This window comes from Triticum dicoccoides, chromosome 2B (assembly GCF_002162155.2).
Source record: "Triticum dicoccoides isolate Atlit2015 ecotype Zavitan chromosome 2B, WEW_v2.0, whole genome shotgun sequence".
NCBI lineage: Eukaryota > Viridiplantae > Streptophyta > Magnoliopsida > Poales > Poaceae > Triticum > Triticum dicoccoides.
In genome coordinates this window covers 803,129,936-803,138,777 of record NC_041383.1, presented here as the reverse complement: position 1 = coordinate 803,138,777, position 8,842 = coordinate 803,129,936, and the positions used below count along the sequence as shown (strand labels likewise).

Sequence of the window (8,842 nt, the reverse complement as noted above, 5' to 3'; positions counted from 1 at the left end):
CAGATGTTATGGTGGGCCCTCGTATGCTTGTGGAAGCATCGTGACAGGCGCAGGCATGCGACACGCGGCTCCGGGGTGTGCCCCTCTCACGGGCGTCGCTGCCGCCGTGTCCCGTAGAGGGACGACCACGTTGGCATGACACGGAGGGAATCTTGCGGTGGGTTGGGCCGGGACGTTGTTCGGGGGTGTAGCTATGGGCTGGGGTATGACAACCAGGTGAAAAGGTCCACCGGTCAAACCCCGTCCGGCGAAAGTCAAAGGGCTAGTTTCGGCGGTCGTCTGTGTCAGGGTTAGACGGGACGGGGTACCTGGGGGTAGCAATGCCGCCATGTTTTGCGGTGGGCCCTCGTAGGCTTGTGGAAGTTGATGTGGTGGCATGCGGAGGCACCCGACATGCGGCTCCTGGGTGTGCCCCCCTCAGGGGCGTCGCTGCCACCGTGTCCCGGAGGGGAGAAATGGCCACATCGTTATGACACGGAGGGAATTTTGCGGTGGGTTGGGCCAAAACGGTGTTCAGGGGTGTAGCTATGGGCTAGGCTATGACAACCAGGTGAAAAGGTCCATGGGTCAAATCCCGTCTGGTGAAAGTCAAAAGGCTAGATCCGGCGGTCGTCTGTGTCAGGGTTAGACGGGACGGGGTAGGGGGGGTTAGCAATGCTGCCAGGTGTTGCGGTGGGAACTCGTATGCTTGTGGAAGCGTGGTGGCAGGCGCAGGCATGCGACACGCGGCTCCGGGGTGTGCCCCTCTCACGGGCGTCGCTGCCGCCGTGTCCCGGAGAGGGGAAACGGCCACGTCGGCATGACACGAAGGGAATCTTGCGGTGGGTTGGGCTGGGACGTTGTTCGGCAATCGTCTGTGTCACGGTTATTATTTAAGTGTTGTGAAAAAAAATTATAATTCATAAATATTATTTAACATATGAATGTTTTTTAAAATAATACATGAACAACTATAGAACTATGTTATTTCGTTTGTATGGACAATATTTATACCATATTAATATTTTAATGTTATACTTATTACTATAATTATAATTTACATACTATCTTACAAATTTCTTTAAAAAGTGTGGACGCACTTAGCTCACGGTTCTAGTGGCTCTCCCGCATTTGCCTTAATGTTAGTTCACGCGTTCGAGACCTGTGGCTGTCATTTTTTTCGTGTTAATTTTCTCTCTGCAATGACAGGTGGGATCCACTGCTCATGATACAAAAAAGTAAATGACTTCTTCTTTCAATAATAAAACATTGTTATCCAGATTATACAATTGAACGGGGATGTTGCAGTGGCTTAACCTGTGTGCGTCGTCTGCATGGGTTGCCAGGTTTGAGACCTGGCACTCCCCTTTTTCCTTGTGTTAATTTTAGCATCTACGAGCAGTATTGCGGTCTGTTTTTTCAGCAATTAATTTTAGCATCTAGGAGCAATATTGCGGTCTGTTTCTTCGGCGACTATAAAAAATAATGAGGATTTATTGCGCAAAAGTATGTCACTGTTGTCGGCCTTTTCTGCAAATATAAAAAATAAGGATGTTCCGTGCAAAAATGTGTCGCACTAGGCGCAGCACTCATGACAAGTGAGGTCATACACCTGCATATGTGTTTGTGATCCTATTTGCACGCTTGAGTCAAGTTAAGTGACTGTAATTATGTATTTTCAAAGTTCTAGCATCAAACTAAACATCAAGCGTAAGTTATGTGACTCCCGATGATATTACCTCCTCGCTTACCTGAGGTATGCTGTTTTGTGCCTACTCATGGAGGTATGCTGTTTTGTGCCTGGAGGGTGTCCTTCAAATGTTGGAATGTGACTGGCCAAAAAAAAGGTGCAAATTAATTGAGTTCTGCCCTTTTCACTTTGCTCACGGAAAATGGCACGGGATAGCATGCCTTTGACGAAGCAAAGCTGGAGCACCATCGTTCCTCAGTAACATCAAACACAGGGTACATACAACATGTCCATTCTCAGTCTCAGTGACTGCAAAATTGACAAGCTTTTAAAGCCAAATGATTCCAAAACCAAAGTCTACTACTTTTTTTGCCAATTTGTAAGAAGGGAGCTTCACAATAAAAAAAATTAATTTAATTTGGTTGGGGTGCGCCGGCCTAGGCGGTAGTGCAACGCCTAGGCAACACAAGAGAGGCCCAATAGCAAGCTATTGTGGTGGCTCTTTCCCCATAAAAAATAAATTTAATATCATTGTGGGCATGTAGCCCACATATCAGATATTAAACTGATAAGAACACATACTACACTTGATCTTAGCCAAAAGGCCGAGAAAGGTATGCCTCTCCTTGATGTCATGGGTAGCCTGATATAGCGTGCCTTCGCCTCTTCTCCCTGGTGGCTGCCCGAGGTGGGACTAAATAAAACAGGCACGAACACAAACAGAGCAACCTGTCCGTCGGTTGGTTATTTTGGGAGGGCTCTAGTTGAAGAAAGCCCAGTATTGATGGGCTCGTGGTTATGTAATATGAAGCCGGCGTGGCTTACGATGATGATGGTATTGTTCTCTCAAGACGATGAAGGTGGGGAGAAGCTCACGGACGGACGCTGATACCTCGGATGGTGATCTGAACCGTAAGCGGGATGCTGATATCGAAGGGGCCACGAGCTCTGTTGGTGGTGTCCCTCCGGACGCAGTCATGTACACGAACAAGTTGATGTTTCAGGTTTTCCACTTCAGATTACCAAGGTTTCAGGTGCTCAAAGATTGATTTACCGATCAAGTCATTGCTAACAGCACTCCAAGAATCAACATACATGAGCGGCACGGTGGGGGATGGATGCCGTCGCACGTCTCGCGTGTGGTGCACGGCTTCCTTGCGAGTTCGTCCCTGATCTAGGGGCCTCGCGGCTGCGGTTTCGCCCGGGATCCCTTCTCCGGCGAGGGGGACGACTGATCCTCCTCAACGCCGATGAGGTAACGGTGGATGCGCGAGGATGGCGCGGTGAGGCTGACGTGTTCGAGGGTGACATCGTGCAGTTTCCGTGTCACGTAGCAAAAATCGCGGCGCACGAGAGGCGGCTCGGGCGCGTGGCGAGTCACGAAGTGAGTAATGGCGGCCGAGGGGAGCGAAGGGGATATTTTATCCCCACGACTGCCCCGACTCCTCGCATTTCCCCTCCTCACTCTCTGCGCAGCCCGCTCTCTCGCGCTCCGCCCTTCCCCGTTCCTCTGCGCGGCGAGCTAGGGTTTCATGACGAACCGCGAGCAGCAGATGTGGGCGCTCGCCGACGGCGACGAGGTGCGGATGGGGCGGCTGAGGGAGATCGACAGGTGGTTCCCGAAGGCGAAGAAGCTCAACGATGCGGCGGAGATGGTGCGCGACAAGCTCCATGGAGAAGACATCCAGAGATGCTTCCCCAACCATGACAGGCAGTCGGCGATGGGGGTCCTGCTCTGGGCGATGCTCAAGGCGGAATCCCCGATGCCGGAGCAGAGGCACAAGTGGAAGGTGTTCAGGTCCCTGAGGTACAGCCAGATCCAGCCTCAGCCGCCGCCGCTACCACCATCACCGATGGAGGTCGTGATGGGGTTGCCAGTTCCTGGATCAAAGCTGGCACCAATCATGATAGAAGAGGACGAGGAGGAAGCAGAACAAGATGGTGGCGGAGCTCCCGAGGCGGTCTCCACGCTTCCCCAGGCGCTCGCTGCGCCTTCGCGCCCTTTCCCGACTCCAGTAGGGGCCTCGCCGGCCGGCAGTCGCTTCTGGCTGCTGGCCGGAGAGGTCTCCGAGGAGGAGGGGGAGGGGACCCCTTCTTCGACATCTTCATGTACGGATAAATCGATGTACTACTCCTCTACTGCATCAATTGATGTAGATGAGCTTTATGCGGGGGATGCTGGGTTGACAATAAAAAGTAGAAGAAAGAGGAAAGGCTTTAGGAGAATTTAGAAACTCCAAAATGATGATAATGGAGAAAATAAGTTAGAGGAGAAAAAAGAAAATGATAGGAACAATAACAAAAATAAAACAAGACAGAATTGGGGGGATGGAAAAGTGTGGGATGCTAGATATGTGACAATGAGGCGTGGAAAATTTCCAGCCCATTGATGCATGGTATGGAGAAGATGATGTGGATTTTGGGGAATTGGTCATTGGAAAAACTCCGATTATGCCCCAAAAGGAAAAAGGGGAGGAGGAAATAAAAAGAGGTAAAAAAGTGGAAAATACTAAGGAAGATTCGATGACATGGTTTGGGGGCCCAGTTGGGAGAGAAATTCAAATTGACTGGGACCTTGACTTGGCTTGCTGGGCTCTGGAAAGCCCAGCTGAGGAGGAGGCCCATGTCCAGGGGGATGGTGAGCCTATAAGAAGGCTGAGACAGGGTGAGGAGGAGAAGTGTGTCTCATTTTTAGGGTTTACCCCCCAGCCGCCAGAAAAAGAAGAAGATACCATGGCTGGAAATTTCGGGAGAGGTTTTGGTGGAGGAAGAAACAACAGAGGAGGGAGGTTTAGAGATTTTGATGGAAGGAAAACAAGACAATTTGGTGGAGGAGATAGGAACAGAGCCAACTCTGCTGATAATTCCTATGACTTCCATGGGAGAGGTGGGGGTCGCTCGGGATCTAGCTTCAGCTTGGGAAGAGGGTTGCAAAACATAGAGGGTGCTGGTGATGGAGTTGTGGGAGGCAAGATCTGACAGATCAAGGAAGGAGGAAAAGACAGCGCTGATAGAAGAGGAGAAGTGGAGAGAGAAGAGAGAACTGAGGAAGAGCAAAGAGAAGATAAGGAGAGGAGAGAAGGAAATTCTGATACAAGCCAGCAACAACAGATCTTGTGTGCCTTGTTGTCTCAGTTAGTGCAAGGAATGAACAAAATGGAATTCATGTGGGCAATATTGAGAAGGAAAAAGCAGGTAGTAGCAATGACAAAGAGATAGTCAAAGGGGATGAAGCTGGTGAAGGAAATTTGATTAAAAAAAGGAAAAGGAAGTGGCAATAGTTCTGGGAACAATTATGGGAATAACTTCAGGAATCAGGTTATTTGGCGTACCTTACACGGAACCCTCCTGTGTCGTGTTACACTTGCTAATAGACATATGAAAGTTTCGTCCACCTGCCCATCATGTTCGAACGGGCCTGAAGATACTAAACACTTGTTATTTATGTGTCCAAAGGCAAAAGAGGTGTGGGAGAAGCTGGGATTGCACGAAGCCATTAAAAAGCTTGTGCGGTCGATCATGCGGGAGAGGCAGTACTCAAATTTTTACTTCTTATGCCAGAACACGAGCTATCTACAGTGGGCATACAGAATGTTCGCGAACTGGTCGCTATAACAACCTGGTATTTATGGTGGGAAAGACGTTTGCTAGTCCATCAGGGGAAGACCCAAGATGCATACCAAATTTCAATGGGAGCATGTGCTATAATGACAAACTATGTTATTGCCCAATCCTCCGGGGCAAGGAAGAGAACGGAGGGATGGACGAGACCCCCTCTAGGTTTTGTGAAATTAAATGTCGATGCTTCGTTCGATCAAGACATGCTTAGAGGAACAGCGGGAGCTATACTTAGAGATGATAAAGGAAGATTTATTGTGGGAGGGAATTGGAAGATGGATTGGTGCGCGGATGTTTTAACAACGGAAGCCATGGCACTACGTTTTGGCATATTACTTGCTCAAAAGGCAGGAAGCAACCGACTTTTTGTTAACTCCGACAATTTGGAAGTAATTGACACAATGAAGAATGGAGGACATACAGCGGGAGCGACGGCGGCTTTGTTTGATGATTGTTATTTTATGGCTTGTGATTTTCCATTAGTTAGATTTCAACATTGTAATAGGGAGGCAAATAAAGTAGCTCATGAAATTGCTAGAGTAGCTAAATTTTCTGAGACAAGGGATTGGTTTGAGGAACCTATGAGTGATATTGTAAATTTTCTTATAGACGATGTAACCATTATTACTAATAAATAAAAGGATGTTTCATTTCAAAAAAAACTTCAGGAATCAGGTGAGTGGTCGAGCTTGGCAGCAAAACTCCAACGAGGATAGAAGCAGGAATGATAGATTCAACAGACGGATATGTGAGAAATGCAAAGACCCTAGACATCTTACCAAAGATTGCAAAGTAGGGCACTGTATGATTTGTGGAAGGGATAATCACATCACTGGTGAGTGCAACTTGCTGAAACAGATGAAACCAGTACCAAAATATGTTGGGTATGCTGCAAAAGGTCTTGGGGTACTGCTGGTGCAAAGTTACAAGGATGTGTTAACTGCAGAACATATAAATCCTTTGGGAGTAGTGATCATTAGAGATGGTCAGATTAATGAAATTGAATTGATAAAAGCCTTGAATGAGATGTTTGAATGGGGATGGCAATGGAGAGTAAAGCAGTATGGAAAGAATTGTTATATGATGAGGTTCCCTAACAAAGCAAAATTGGTGGAATTGGCAAAGTTTAATGAATTCAACTTGCTGGAAACTGGTGTCATCATAAAAGTTCAACCCTGGTCACTTGATCACTTGGCATTTGGGAAGTTGCATGCTGCCTGGGTAAGATTTGAGAAAGTGCCAGATTGCTTTAGGCATTTCTTTGGTATGTGTGAAGTGGTTGCTGCTGTGGGACCTGTCTTGGAGATTGATATGGACACTATCAATGAAGTGAAAGTAAGAGTGAAGTGTGGTGTGAGGGATGTGGGCAGGATTCCTTCCCAGGTAGAAATCACTTCCCCAGATTTACTAATGTTCAGAATTGGAGTTGAATTAGACAAAGTGACAGAGATGGGGTGGTATAAAGAGGAGAAAAGAAAATTTGAAGCAGTGTCTGACTTGGAAGTTGGAGATGAAGAGGAAGACTCTAGGAAGAGGACAAATTTAAATGGCAATGATAAAAAAGGAATGACCTTGGGAAGCTTATCTCTGAAACAAATTGAAGAGATTGATTGGAAGAATGAAATGATGAAAAACTCAATAGAAGAAATTATTGGACATTTGGATAAGACTTTGGCTGCTGAGAGAGGAAAGATGCAGAAAGAAATGGATATCATGTTCAGGAAAATCCAGAATTTGAAGGAAGAAAAAGCTAGACAAAATTGTTGGAAATATGCCCTAGAGGCAATAATAAAAGGATTATTATTATATTTCCTTGTTCATGATAATTGTCTTTTATTCATGCTATAATTGTGTTATCTGGAAATCGTAATACATGTGTGAATACATAGACCACAACATGTCCCTAGTAAGCCTCTAGTAGACTAGCTCGTTGATCAACTGGTAGTCATGGTTTCCTGACTATGGACATTGGATGTCATTGATAACGGGATCACATCATTAGGAGAATGATGTGATGGACAAGACCCAATCCTAAGCATAACACAAGATCGTGTAGTTCGTTTGCTAGAGCTTTTCCAATGTCAAGTATCTTTTCCTTAGACCATGAGATCGTGTAACTCCCGGATACCGTAGGAGTGCTTTGGGTGTACCAAACATCACAACATAATTGGGTGACTATAAAGGTATACTACGGGTATCTCCGAAAGTGTCTGTTGGGTTGACACGGATCGAGATTGGGATTTGTCACTCCGTATGACGGAGAGGTATCTCTGGGCCCACTCGGTAATGCATCATCATAATGAGCTCAAAGTGACCAAGTGTCTGGTCACGGGATCATGCATTACAGTACGAGTAAAGTGACTTGCCGGTAACGAGATTGAATGAGGTATTGGGATACGGACGATCGAATCTCGGGCAAGTAACATACCGATTGACAAAGGGAAATGTATACAAGGTTGCTTGAATCCTCGACATCATGGTTCATCCGATAAGATCAACGAGGAGCATGTGGGAGCCAACATAGGTATCCAGATCCCGCTGTTGGTTATTGACCGGAGAGCCGTCTCGGTCATGTCTACGTGTCTCCCGAACCCGTAGGGTGTACACACTTAAGGTTCGGTGATGCTAGGGTTGTAGAGATATGAGTATGCAGCAAACCGAAAGTTGTTCGGAGTCCCGGATGAGATCCCGGACGTCGCGAGGAGTTCCGAAATGGTCCGGAGGTAAAGAATTATATATGGGAAGTCGAGTTTCATCCATCGGGAAAGTTTCGGGGGTCACCGGTATTGTACCGGGACCACCGGAAGGGTCCCGGGGGTCCACCGGGTGGGGCCACCTATCCCGGAGGACCCTATGGGCTGAAGTGGGAGGGTAACCATCCCCTGGTGGGCTGGTGCGCCCCCCCCCCTGCCCCCCCCTGCGCCTAGGGTTGGGAACCCTAGGGGAGGGGGCGCCTCCACTTGCCTAGGGGGCAAGGCACCCCCCTTGGCCGCCGCCCCCCCAGGAGATCCCATCTCCTAGGGCCGCCCCCCTGGGGTCCCTATATAAAGAGCGGGGAGGGAGGGCAGCCGCACCCTTGCACTTGGCGCCTCCCTTCCCCCTTGCTACACCTCTCCCTCCCGCAGACGCTTGGCGAAGCCCTATCGGATCCCTGCTGCATTCACCACCACGCCGTCGTGCTGCTGGATCTTCATCAACCTCTCCTTCCCCCTTGCTGGATCAAGAAGGAGGAGACGTCACGCTGATCGTACGTGTGTTGAACGCGAAGGTGTCGTCCGTTCGGCGCTAGGATCTCCGGTGATTTGGATCACGACGAGTACGACTCCCTCAACCCCGTTCTCTTGAACGCTTCCGCTCGATCTACAAGGGTATGTAGATGCACTCCTCTCTCTCGTTGCTAGATGAACTCATAGATTGATCTTGGTGAAACCATAGAAAATTTTTATTTTCTGCAACGTTCCCCAACAGTGGCATCATGAGCTAGGTCTATGTGTAGTTCTCTTTGCACGAGTAGAACACAAATCTGTTGTGGGCGTAGATGTTGTCAACTTTCTT

The 8,842-nt window shown here is 48.0% G+C and overlaps 1 non-coding gene across 1 annotated transcript; it reads right to left on the bottom strand.

Annotated features, from left to right (window-relative positions):
- Positions 1-2,091: 2,091 nt before the first annotated feature.
- LOC119266133 lies at positions 2,092-2,287 on the bottom strand. The gene has a single exon (XR_005131874.1). It is a non-coding gene; the product is annotated as a U2 spliceosomal RNA (small nuclear RNA).
- Positions 2,288-8,842: the final 6,555 nt, after the last annotated feature.